The sequence below is a fragment of the Myodes glareolus genome, chromosome 1 (assembly GCF_982192425.1).
Source record: "Myodes glareolus chromosome 1, mMyoGla1.1, whole genome shotgun sequence".
In the NCBI taxonomy this organism is placed as follows: domain Eukaryota; kingdom Metazoa; phylum Chordata; class Mammalia; order Rodentia; family Cricetidae; genus Myodes; species Myodes glareolus.
The window spans coordinates 129,361,072-129,374,623 of record NC_142026.1 but is presented as its reverse complement, the minus strand read 5'-3'; the positions used below and the strand labels follow the sequence as shown (position 1 = coordinate 129,374,623).

General features: G+C 41.8%; 1 protein-coding gene across 1 annotated transcript in view; it reads left to right on the top strand.

Annotated features, from left to right (window-relative positions):
• The window catches only part of Syne1 (spectrin repeat containing nuclear envelope protein 1), a 477,339-nt gene that overhangs the window by 26,003 nt on the left and 437,784 nt on the right, over positions 1-13,552 (top strand). The window lies entirely within an intron of this gene.

Sequence of the window (13,552 nt, the reverse complement as noted above, 5' to 3'; positions counted from 1 at the left end):
GGGCGATCGCATCCCTCGCAGTCCTGATTACTTTTTTTATTTTCTTCATCTTTCTGTTCCTCATTTGGACCGTGGAGTGCTCAGTTCGGTGTTCCAATATGGGTCTCCATCTGTATCAACGTCGGATGAAGGTTTCCTCTGCCCTTGCCTTCTTTGCTCACGTTCTCTTTCCTTCTGCCTCTTATTTGGACCTAGGGAGCTAGGTCCAGTGTTCCAACGTGGTTCTCCGCCTCCATCTCCATCCATCTCCAGATGAGGGTTCTATGGTGACATGCAAAATATTCATCAGTATGGTTGTGGGCCAAGGCCGGTTCAGGCACCCTCTCCTCTGTCCAGAGAACCATCTGGGGATCTCTCCTTGGACAGGGGATCCCCTTTATAATCAAGTCTCTTGTAAACCCTAAAATGATTCCCTTAGTTGAGGTATATACTTGCCTGATCCCATATCCATCCTTCCTCCCTCCCCCCCATCCCAGTCCCCCGATCTTTCCCCAATCCTCCCCTACTCCCTTCTCTCTAACCCTCTCCCTTTCTGACAACCCTCCCACCCCCCCCATGCACCCGAGGTTACCTGGGACTCTTGTCTATTTCCTACCTCCTGGCGGATAGCTAAATAATCTTCATCAGGTTCATCTTCTTATTTAGCTTCTCTAGGATCACGAATAACAGGCTCAAAGACCTTTAATTATGGTTAGAATTTTAGGATATATTTTTATTTTGTGTGTGTACATGTCTTTCCTGAATGTCTGTAAGGGTACCCACAGAGGGTGGAAGAGGACTCACATCCTCTGGGACTGGACTGTTGTGAGCCATCATGTGGGTGCTGAGAACCAAACTTGGGTCATCTGCAAAAGTAGCTAAGTGAGAGCCATCTCTCTGGTGTCATATGCCATCATCTTATTAGCAGACTCCTTATTTTAGCCTGCAGCTTCTTCAGCCCCATCTGAACTTCTACCCAGTTGAGGTTCCCATGGGAACAATTGCTAAATGTAATGACTCTGAAACCCCAGGTTAGGGCTTGCTATCTTTTCTCTGAAGCACTTCTTGTGCCTATACCTAAACCTCATTGTTCTCCTTAGCTAGACAGCAGGACTCCCTCCCACCTGGAGTCGCCATTCTTTGAGAAAATAAGGCACATACATGCTTATCCTGCGGCCAACCTCCCTTATCTCCTATGGACATTGTGCATTGTCTTATACCTTTCCCTTTTCCTCTTAGATATCTCACAGGCATTTCTCATTGTCAGCCCCCACCTCTGCTCCCTCCCTTCCATTATTTAAAGTACACTCACTAATTCATGTAGGAATCCAGGTTGGTGAGTTGCGGTTTCTTTAATGAAACTGATTCCTACCCAGGTAGGTCTTTTCCTGCTCATGATCCTGACATCTGTCACTATCATCGATTGCTCCTGTCTTGAAGTAGGCAGCAAATGCCTGTCTGCTTCATACTTTCGACATGTAATTCCCTGTTGAATTTCTGTAAAGATTTCCACTTTTGAGGGGAAAGGCTGCAGCTATCTTGGGGCACGTTATTAGCATATATCACGTCCTCACTCGACCGAGCGGGGCTTCCTCACTTCAGACAACAGCAGAACAGTAATACCATAATTATTTCCATGCATCTGAGATTTGGAAGGTAGTCCCTCTTCCCCAATTATCTGACTGTGAGTCAGCAGCTTTAAGACACCATAGCATATGGGAAGAATCCACAGGACAGATGCGCACATGAACTCATAGAGACTGAAGCAGTGTGCATAGGATCTGCACAGGTCTGCACCAGATGGGCTCCTAGAGCCGAAAGGACAAGTGGACACACTCTTCCATCTATAACCCAGAAGCAATCTCCAAACGGTAATCACTTGCAAATGAAAATCTAGTTTCCCCCATGGGAGTCCCACTGGGGAGTCACACTACTCTTAAGGACGGCTGCGTGCTCAGCAGTAGATGGCCACAGAAGATGAACTCAACAGCATCTTCAGAGGTTCCTGGAGCTGGGACAGAACTGGGGTGAGAACTTTCAATCTCACCATGATTAGATTTGTTTTTAGAATCTCTGGGAACTTTCCAGAGTTGTTTTTCCTCTATGAAATGAAGGTCCACCAAGAGAAACTGTTCCGGCAGCCTCCCCCAATTCTTCCCCATACATTCATCTCACTGAGCCTCAGAGAGAACATAGAGAACGCAGAACAGCGTCAGGAGAACGGGAATCTGAACATAGAATTCTGGATGGTCAAGAAGGGGAAGGGATAGAGTGGGGGACTCCCTTTATAGAGGGAGTCATTTGCAGGTAGGGACAAACCTGGTGTTAGGGAGATTCCCACGAATCCACAAGGGTGACCCCAGTTAAGACTCTTGGCAATAGTGGAGAGGGTGGCTGAACTGCCCTTCCCCTGTATTCAGATCCTTTACGTCTGATTTGCATATTGTCAGCAAATATTTCTACTGTGGGCATGAAAAGTTGTCATAGCTGTTACCCAGACAGGATGACTTTTGACATTCTGCTTAAATTCTCTATACACAGTAAGGGAGCAGACATGGAAAGGGTTTTACGTGCTGTCTATAGGACAAACATAATCGTCACCATTCACTACCCACCAGAACAAAAATCGCTTGTTTGTATGGTGCATCTTTAGAGCCCTGTGTATAGCGGAAAATAACGCAAAAGGGAAATCTGGGGCCTATTCTTTCTTACCTGGGCAGTGCCGCCTCTTCCTTGTGAACCCCCAGTCTGGTGTCTTGTTTTGTTACCTCTCCAAAGGCCTTTTCCACTTCAGAGCTATTCTCTTCTGGTTGAGCTGTTGATCTTTGCTGCCATATGTGAAGTTTAAGGACGTCTTAGCTGATACTACAATTACTGAAGTGTTCAATCTTGACCAATATTATTGGCATGGCTGGGTTTTTGCTAGCTCCAAAAGGAAAAGTGGAAGGAAATTAGGGAGTCTCCTCAAGCCCTACATTTTTTTTTTTTTTTGGTTTTGACTTGCCCGGTTGTCTTCAGCCAGTCATTTGCTCCTATCAGATATCAGTCCATGAATTTAATACTCATGTGTCAGTTTATAGCCCCCTTGCTGACCACTATGCTGTAAAACTGTTGTTGTTTTGTTTTAAAGTGTAGCTTTTTGTAAAGCTTATTATGAGGCATTAATCTCAAGTCATCAGTAGAAGGACACAGGATGTATACGAAACAATGTCCTCGAATTAACTCAATTTGTTTGGACCTAGATAATGGATTCTAATTCTTATCACTGAAAGGCAACAGACTTTAGTTACAGGGGCTGTGGGGATAGTTCCGTGAGTAAAACACTGACTGGATAAATAAAGGTGGAACCAGAGTTGAGATGTCTAGTATCCACATGAAAAGTCAAGTACTTTTCATGTCAGGTCCATGCCTGCAACCCAGGGCTGGACAGGTAGAGACAGGAGCATCCCTGAATTTTGCTGAGGAGCCAGTCTATTACTGACAATTTCCTGGTTTAATGAGAGACCTTGTTTCAAAAGAGAAGGTGGATAGTGATTGAGGAAGACACCTGGCTGACCTCTGACCTTCACACACACACACACACACACACACACACACACACACACGGAATGGAGGAGGGAGGGAAAGAGGGAGGTAGGGATAAATATAAACATAGAGAGAGAGAGATTTAGTTTTATAAATGATTAGTTTTATCATTAGTGGTTTATGGATTCTTGCTGAAGAAATTGACAAAGTCTCGCATGACCTTCTGTGCAATTTATTCATCCTTATTTGAAAATCGCTGCTCTACCGGACTGTGTTAGTTAGCTCCAGCTGTCACCTCGACCCAGCCTACAATCAATCACCTGGGAAGAAAGTCTCAGTGAGAGATGGTCTTCCTTGTGTTGTAATGTCGACTTCTCTGTCGGGATTGTATTGATCAAGCGAGTTGTTCCAGGAAGCCCCACCCCACCGTGGCTGTCCCCATTCTCATGTGGGGGCTCTTGAACAGTCTAAGACAGAGAGGCACAGAGAACCAGCCTGCATGCATTCATTTCTCCCTGCACTGGGCTCTAGATAGGCAGGGAGTAGCTGTTGGAAGTTCCTGCCTTGGTTCTCCCTTAATGATGGACGGGAACCTGGAACTGGGAGCTGAAATGAACCCTTTTCTTCCGTAAGTTTCCTTTTCCTCAGGGTGCTTTCTCGTAGCGACAGAAATGAAACTGGAACACTGGCTTGGTAGATAAACATGTCCAGAGCACCAAGCCCAAGAACTGGGATTGTGTGCCCCGGTTCCTTAGGGAATGCAAGACATTTTTAGTTCTTTGATCTGATAATATTAGGGAGGTTGGATTACTCAGCATGTCCAGTGAGGGAAGTGGGAGGAGATCTAGAAAGCTCTGTGGGTGGGTGATAACCCAGTGCCATCAGATAAGGAGAGCCAAACTGGGCTGCACAAAAGTCTTCCTCCCCTGTCTTCTGAGAGCCTCTGAAGGCAGCCTGTGGCTGGGTTTCCCTGGCAGCCTAGGATAGCCACAATTAACCAGAGGGTGGTGAAAATGGGAGGTGCCCCCAGCACAGAGCTTGCGTTTAGTGCTTTGTAGACATTTAGAATGGTGGCTTTTGCCTCCCGTGAGCTTTTAGTACCGAGATTGTTTTTTTCACTTAGTAAATTTTCTTGGACTGCGTTGTTTTCTTGGCTTCTGCGAAGGACGTAAATTAAACCCAGATGTCCTTGTGATTTGATTATTGTAGAAGATTCACAAGAGGCCTCGGACCTCTGACGAAAGAGAATGACCTCACTTGGATTTGCCCTTCGTTTTCTTCTCTGTGTGCCGCAGGTACATGGCAGCAAGCCACGGAGAGGAGCATCTTGATGATGAGGAACACTGTCAGTCATGTTACGTATTTCTCTGACTGACTACCAGATGCCTGTCATTGCAGATCAAATACTGAGTGCATGCTCACAAGTTGCTAGGGCTGGACCTGTCTGGTTTCCTTCCTGCATAAGAAGAAAAGACTAAGCCTGACTTTTAGGGGTTGTGAGAGCTGGCCTCTGTGATGAGTAATTGCTAATTTCATGTTGTCTCCTCCTTTTGTGCTCTACAAATAGAACATGCTTTAATTAATCTAGAAAACTAAGACTGTGCCCTGTTTACATCATGTTATGTTGAAATCTCTGGAACTGAAACCGTTTTTTACCACCAGTGATATTGTTCAAAGACCAGGAGGGACTCAGAAATGCATTGAATTAAATTATTTAAAGAATCATCCCAATGTTAGTATGTATATCTGAGTGTGACTATCCTAAGCTTTTCCTTCAATGTTTAAATGCAGTGCCAAGGGTAAGGACCATTTGTCTGTTGCCGCTCCATCAATGCTTTGGTTCTGGTTCTGCAGCCAAATTCGGTGGAGCTCATGGGTCAATCTCTAGTCTCAGAGACATGAAGATGACAGGGATGGGAAGAAGGCTCAGTCCACAAAGAGCTTTCCTTATACGAATAAAGACTTGAGCCCAGATCTCTAAAACATATAAAAAAATTATAACGAGGCATGGTTTGCTAGTCAAGAAATGGCAAGCTTGGAGGCAGGAACAGAACATGTGCCTCCCTATCACACGTGGCCAGCCTACCTAGGTTAACAGGCCAATAAGAGACCCCCATCTCAAACATGAGTAGAGTACATCTGGGGAAAGATGCCTGAGATTTCTCTCTGTCCTCCACATGCGTGTATGTATACACACATGTATATATGTTATATATACATATATATCCCCTGCTCACGTAAATAAACATATGCACTCAATAGAAAAAAGAACTATGAAAAAAGGTACATATAGATCATTATTCTATAAAATGTAAATGGTGACACCATTGTTGTTTTAAAGAAAGAAAAAGGGAAGTTTTAAGGACAGAGAAAGCCTTTCATCTGACTAAAATACTGTGTATTTGAGCTGCACTTTGGGCTTTTCCCATATAACTATGTTTGCAATAATTAGAAAAAAAATGATGGAATCCTTCACACAACGCTGTTTCCTCAGGAGGTATGCCCTTGATGACTAGGGTAAATCCAGGTGGACTTTGGAGGCTTTTTCCCCCTGTACTAACTCAGAGCATGACATGTGTCTGGAGTCCACCACCCAGTTAAATGGATGACTGTCCTGTGCTTGCTTAGATGCAAAGCGATGCTTTCATACTTATGGCAGAGAGAAGATTGTTTTAGGAATTTTAGTTTTCTGTATTATGTCTGCCTGTCTGTTTAATATTTTCAGATAAACTTCCCATCTGTGCTTAATGGGAATAAATCTTGATTTTAAATCTTGAGGGTCTGTTGGTTTACCAAGAGAGACAAACCCTTTCAGAGCAATGCTATAAATATAAGACTTCTTTATATCCAACTTAACATGATTTTCATGTCATTAAGAATACCTCTCATTTTTGGGGAGTGGTGATGATTCAAGACAGGGTCTCTATGTGTAACTCTGACTGTCCTAGAATTCACTCTGTAGACCAGGTTGACCTTGAATGCAGAGATCCATATGCCTCTGCCCTCTGAGTGCTGGGATTAAAGACATGTGATACCACCACATGGCCAAAAATACCCATGTTTTAAAAAGAGAGTACACGGTTTTATTTTGTCCACCGACAAATAAACATTTCTCCCACACATATGGAGACAGTTGGGATCCTGGCACAAAATGAGTTTTAGCTTGTAGCATTTCTGAGCCATCCCAGAGTGCCAGTCTTCCTTGAGATAAGCCAAACTTTAGAGTAAATGAGAAAGTCTGTATGCCAGGCTGTCCAACCCAGCCTGAAAAGAATAGATGTGTTCTGCGTCACTTTCAAAGCTTGTTTGATGAGTGTCAGAGCTGTGCTGATATAAGCAAACTGCCCTCCACCATCATGTTTTCTGAGCCCTTTCCTCTCTTTGTGCTTATAAATGACACCTATGTGAGCTAGAAAAACATTTCATTTACTGAATCTAGGGGAAAGTTTAGATATGAAAATAGTAGATATGGCCTTGAGAGGAAACAAGAACCATAACCATTTTATCTTATTTGTAGGCATTTAAACCTTTAAAAATGAGGTAGGATCTCATACAGCTCAGCTGGTCTTCACCTTGAGTTCCTTATCCTCCAGGCTTTACTGCCCAAGTGATGGGAAGGTGTAGGCCACCACACCAGTTTACAAGGTGCCAGAGGATCAAACCTAGCTTTTGTGTATGATAGGCAGGCATGTCACCAAACAGGCTTACCCCTCAGGCCACAGCATTCTTAAAATTAGAAGAAAAACATTACTCATCATGTGAAATTGGTCTTTGGGTATATACCAATCGTTTTTCTCCTCAAAGGAAGTCATTATGTAAGATATTCCATACAGGGAGCACAGGTCAAAGAGGACCACTGTTTCAAGATCAACCTTTGGGATGAGATTACTCTTGAAAGATAAAGTCAAGAGTTGGTGAAGAAGCATGCTGGAACAGCTTCAGTCCTCCTTCCTTCACCTATGATGGGTCTCATCAGGGAAACCAGCTTGGCATTCCAAATCATCACTATGTCTGAGAAAATAGAAAGTCAATGATTCTAATGGATTAATTGGGGTGTAGATATTTGAAGAATAAAAATATAGATTCATAAAGTTATGTAGAAGACATGGGCCTATCAGCTACATCTGTCCAAGGCACCATAAGTTGAATTTTAATGCCTTATAAGAACATTATCTCTTCTTAGCTGCCCTTATCACCTGGTGTAACTCACAGACCTAACACAATGGGATGGGCAGATACAGCGTCAATTGCATCTTTAATGCAACAGCTCTGTTGACAGACTTCTGCACAAGTGTTCCAAATTTGGGAAGGAATATATAGGTTCTGGCAAAGCAGTTTGGAATAGTTAGCAGCAGCATTTTGGGGGTATTATAATGAAACAATTAGACTGCTCATTTATTTGCTCTCCAACTGTCTACTAAAATTCTCCAGTGCTATTTGAGAGGGGGTTGTCCACAGAGACCCGTTTGGTAGCTGATGTTCAGTCCAAGGCCTGAATGGAATGATGGATCTTTGGTCTAATAAAGATATTCCAAGGTTCATGATGAGGACAGGCAAATCCTCACTGAATTTTGACTAGGATACTTGGAGCTGGATTAAGAAGGTGTGGGCTAAGGGGTGTGTTTTAGAATGTTCATTTTGAGATGCTGTGAGTCATCTGGTGAGATGCTGGGAAATCAGTTTCATGAATTATCCTGCAGCTTGGAGGAAACCTTGAGGTTGAGAATTCAGTGGTTGAGAAGCCAATAGATGACAATGATCTGGAGGGAATCCAATGGAGGAAGGGTGGCAGTGGAGAAGGGAGTGATCTTGCTCACCTCTCACTTGTCCCTCCTTGTAGCAGTGTACCCATTTCCTTCTCTGAGACTAATCATGATCATCGTGAGTCAGCGTGGAACAGCAATTGCTGTAGTTACATAAAGAATACCCTTGCCCTGTAGTCATGGATGTGAGATAAGCAAACGATACCATGGTAACTAGGTGGATGATAATGGTAGTAGAGCTTTGCTAGTCCTTCTTGACTCTTGTTTGTGATTCTACCCATTAACCTTTCCTATACCCTTGGCGGCAAATGATCTTGAAAGGTGGTTCAAGTGCAGGAGAAGTTCAAGATAAAGTAAGGATGGGAGTCTCGTGGTACCCACACTGAGGAGAGATCATTCTCTGATACAGCTGCATTGGACTCATCCATGTTCTTTTAAGTAATGTCTCAACTGTGATTCTGCACACAATCCCTCACACACATTCCTGTCCTACTTGATCCCACAGCCATCCAGTCCCAAAGAAACACAGAGAGGCATATATTAATTTTAAACTGTTTGGTCTATTAGCTCAGGCTTATTATTAACTAGCTCTTATGACTTAACTTAACCCATAATTCTTATCTATATCTAGCTATGTGGCTTGGTACCTTTTATAAGTGCAGTATTCTTATCTTACTTTGTAGTAGCATGAGCTTCATCTCCATCTAGGTGGCAGCTGCAGATTGAGCCTTTCCTATTCTCAGAATTCTCCTAGTCTGGTTACCCCACCTATACTTCCTGCACAGCTACTGGCCATTTAGTGTTTTATTAAACCAATACAAGTGACAAATCTTTACAGGACACAAGAGCACTATCTCATAGCACTTTCTGATTTTCTTTTCAAAATAAGAACTCTGAATCTAATCTTCTCTGTTTAGCATTTCTCTGACATTATCCCTAACAACTTGTTACCAACACTCTAAATAAAGACAAATATCTATAATTCATTTTTTGAGAATATGGGCATAGTTTTCTAGGCTACTTCCTGCTGACTGGGGGCACTGGGAATCTTATATTGACCCAAAGAAAATTTAGGATTATTATCAAATCCTACCTGGAATATTCTGTGAGTCTTGATCATCTCAGCCAGCAGCTTTGAAGTGGTTCTGGGTGCAGAACTCAGAAGAAACTGTAACAGAGGTGCTCTGAAACATCGAATCATCTAGGTCACCCTTTCTCATTGGAGATTTTTCAGGGGGTCTTCATCAATCAAACCTTCTTTTTCTTTTTTTAATTGATTTTTATTGAGCTCTACATTTTTATCTGCTCCCCTCCCTGTCTCTTCCCTTCCCCCTTCAACTCTCCCCCAAGATCTCCAGGCTCCCAATTTACTCAAGAGATCTTGTTTTTTTCTACTTCCCATGTAGATTAGATGAGTGTAAGTCTCTCTTAGTGTCCTCATTGTTGTCTAAGTTCTCTGGGATTGTGGTTTGTAGGCTGGTTTTCTTTGCTTTATTTTAGAAATTACCTATGAGTGAACATATGTGATAATTGACTTTCTGTGTCTGGATTACCTCACTCAAAATAATGTTTTCTAGCTCCATCCATTTTCCTGCAAAATTCAAGATGTCATGTTTTTAATTTTTTTATTTTTTATTTACTTTTTTTGTGCTGTGTATTACTCCATTGTGTAAATGAACCACATTTTCCTTATCCATTTTTTGATCGATGGGCATTTAGGTTGTTTCTAGGTTCTGGTTATGATGAACAATGCTGCTACGAACATAGTTGAGCACATGTCCTTGTGGCATGATTGATCATCCTTTGAATATATACCCCAAAGTGCTATTACTAGATCTTGAGGAAGGTTATTTCCTAATTTTCTGAGAACTCATCACACTGACATCCAAAGGGGTTGTACCAGCTTGCATTCCCACCAGCAATGCAGAAGTGTTCCCTTTTCTCCACAACCTCTCCAGCATAAGTTGTCATCAGTGTTTCAGTGTTTTTGATCTTGGTCATTTCCTTAACCAAGAATTAATCCACTGCCTCTTATTTCCTGTGGAAATGAAAGCAAAACCTTTTCCCCAATGTAGCATATCTTTTGACTTAAAATTTGAAGTCAAGGCATTTTTAAAATAAATAAGTTGGATTAATCCAGCAGCATTTATAATTAAATGTCTTTTATCAGGTGTTCATCCTTCCTCAAGATCTAATAATACCACTACTTCCTTAGCAGTCAAACAATTCAAAGATAACACAATAGCATGCAGTATCCAGATTCTCTGTGTATTTTCCACCTTTATACGGCCTTAAAATTTTTAACTCTATTTCTTTTGTTTTTAATTTTTGATTTTTTTAAGACAGGGTTTCTCTGTGTATCTTTGACTGTCTTGGAACTTACTCTGAAGACCATACTGCCCTTGAGATCACAGAGATCTGCCTGCCTCTGCCTCCCAAGTTCTGGGATTAAAGGTACATGCCACCACACCAAGTTCCTCCCTTTTTTTCAAGACTTTATCTTTTTTATTTTCTCTAACAAAAAACTATGTATATTTTTAACCACAGTGTAAACTGTTTAGAGTTTTTATTTTCATCTGAATCTATCTTTATTGTATATCTCTCTTTTTCTGACCACATGAGTCTAATTTGCTAAACGATATGCCTAAGATTAAAACCGCGACATTGGCAACTAGATCTGCTCCACTCCTTGGTTTCCTGAGAGTCTAGCTTCTTGGTAGGAGTACTGGCAGGAGCTACATTTTTTTTAATGACAACTCAGTAGAATTTCTAGGTCCATGTCACCACCATGCAGGCAACTGCTCGTACACACCATTTAAGTGTTTGATGGCAGGGCCTCTTAAAAGAGCTGTGAGGGGGGCTGGAGAGATGGCTCAGAGGTTAAGAGCACTGACTGCTCTTCCAGAGGTCCTGAGTTCAATTCCCAGCAACCACATGGTGGCTCACAACCATCTGTAATGAGATCTGGTTCCCTCTTCTGGCCTGGAGGGACACATGGAGGCTGAACATTGTGTACATAATAAATAAATAAGTCTTTTAAAAAAAAGAGCTGTGTGGTTTTTGTTTCTAACAATGAGTCAGAAAGCCTCTCTTACAGGAGCTGTGTCTCTGCTCATCGCTAGCAAAAAGAGTCCAACAAGACAATGCTGCTACCAAGAAGCCATGCTTAACTTTGTTCTTTTGTCTATCTAGAATCCTTTTTTTTTTAAAAAAAGAAAGCTTTCTCAGGCTTTATATAGAAATTCTTGCCAAATGTTTGGGCGCTATTTGTTGATGAAAGTTTCTGTCCTACCTAGTCCCTGGAGCCCAACACAGAAAGTAGATTCGAGAATACAGCACCCACATTCCCAAGAGGTGGGATGAGTTGGTTTCAGTTATTCAGTAGATTATGGATATAATAGATATAATAGGGTAAAGGATGGATTATTGAATCTTCTCTGAAAAGGAAAAGGGAGGATATAGATATAATAAGATAAAAAGAATCTACTTTTAAAACATTTAAAACTACTAGTTACAAAGTCAGCATCCATGTGTTGGAAAATCTCCGGAAGAGCATTCCATACAAGAGCTGAGAGAAAATGTTGATTCCCTAGAGGGAGACAGGACACTGGGGTGGGGGTGTCTATTTTAATGGAAGGTTGAAAGATGCTTTACAGTTGGAAAGAAATTGTCAGCAACATTACACAGTTTAAATAGCCTATCCCATTTGCAATAAGTTGAATCTTTTGTAGCATCAAACACAAACATGTTCTCCAGTGATTTCATGAATTTACTGGGATGGCCTTAAGTTCATAGGGTCTGACCCCATCTCAGATCCACATATTAGTCCATCTCTGGAAAGATGGAGAATCAAAAGGAGGTTCTTCACAGGTTTCAGGTAGAGATCTTTCTCTTCATTGCTTCAACCCTACGTATTATTTTTATCCCATCAGGTTACTCAGACTCTGCCTGACTACACCTGTTTATGAGGTGACTCTAGGTTCCTCAGCACTTCTCTCTCTCTCTCTCTCTCTCTCTCTCTTTCTCTCTCTTTCCCCTCCCTCTGTTTTTTCAAGACAGGGTTTCTCTGTAGCTTTGGAGCCTGTCCTGACCAATCTGACCTCAAATTCACAGAGATATGCCTGCCTCTGCCTCCCAAGTGCTAGGATTAAAAGTATGTGCCACCACTGCCCAGCATCATTTCCCGCTTATGGATTTATATTCTCTCCTATCTGTCCTCGACTCTTTGTATGATATAGTTATAACTCTACACACAAACGTAATGATAATTATGGTTTTCTGGTAGACTACATTCCAACAAAAATGGAATATGTGTCTATGTGTTCTTTATATTTGAAACCCCATACACATAACCACATGACACATATCAGCAATGGTGGAACAATTGATTGATTGAATTTATATATACTGAACCTGTAGAACCAAACGACTGTCTGTGTAAGGTTTGGTGTGAGCCATACTTCCAAGGAAAGACTTTATAAAATTCACTGGCTTTTAGATTCTCCATGTGGAGCTGGCAAGGACATTCTTCATAAATGAACTACCATATGAGACATGCATTAAAGACTGAGTGAATATGAGTGTCTGTGGCTGGGCTGGTCCCCATCTAGCCAGGAGCCTGAGCAGCAGGGTGGGAGCGAGCAACATTAACGTGAGTCAGGGAAGATCTCTAATATTCAGCAACTGGGAGGAAGAATACACATTAGTAATCTGTGATGGGACGGTTAAGCGGGCCAGCATCATGCGGACAAAAGTACTTTTCACCTGCAATGAAGTCAGTGTCTTTTGTTTTGTCCCTTAAGAAAAAACACATGCATGTAATCCCCACACTTGGGAAGTAGAGGCAGGCGGATCTCTGTGAGTTTGAGGCCACGTTGGTCCACAAAGCAAATTCCAGGACAGCCGGAGTTGTTATAGAGAGAGAGACCCTATCTTGAAAAACAAACAAAGAAAAGATCTCAGAGGAGGGTTGTGAAGCTTCAGTTAGAAGAACATTACATTTTGTCCAGTATATAAGATATAAAAACGGATAAGATGTAAGAATAAGTATATGCTGACCATGCCAAATGTTCCAGAAGAAGATAGATTTTGCTAAATAATTTTTAAAATTTTTATGTTTTGTTTTAATCTATGATGTTTTCATATGCTTTAAGTAGTTGTTTCATAAAAATAAACGCCATTTAAAAAGTTACTAGGAATAAGAAATCACCTTTAGAGGAAACTGGCCCTTCTCCCTCTTAACTGAAGGATACATTTATGTTCTATACTGTGTGTTCAGATGAGGA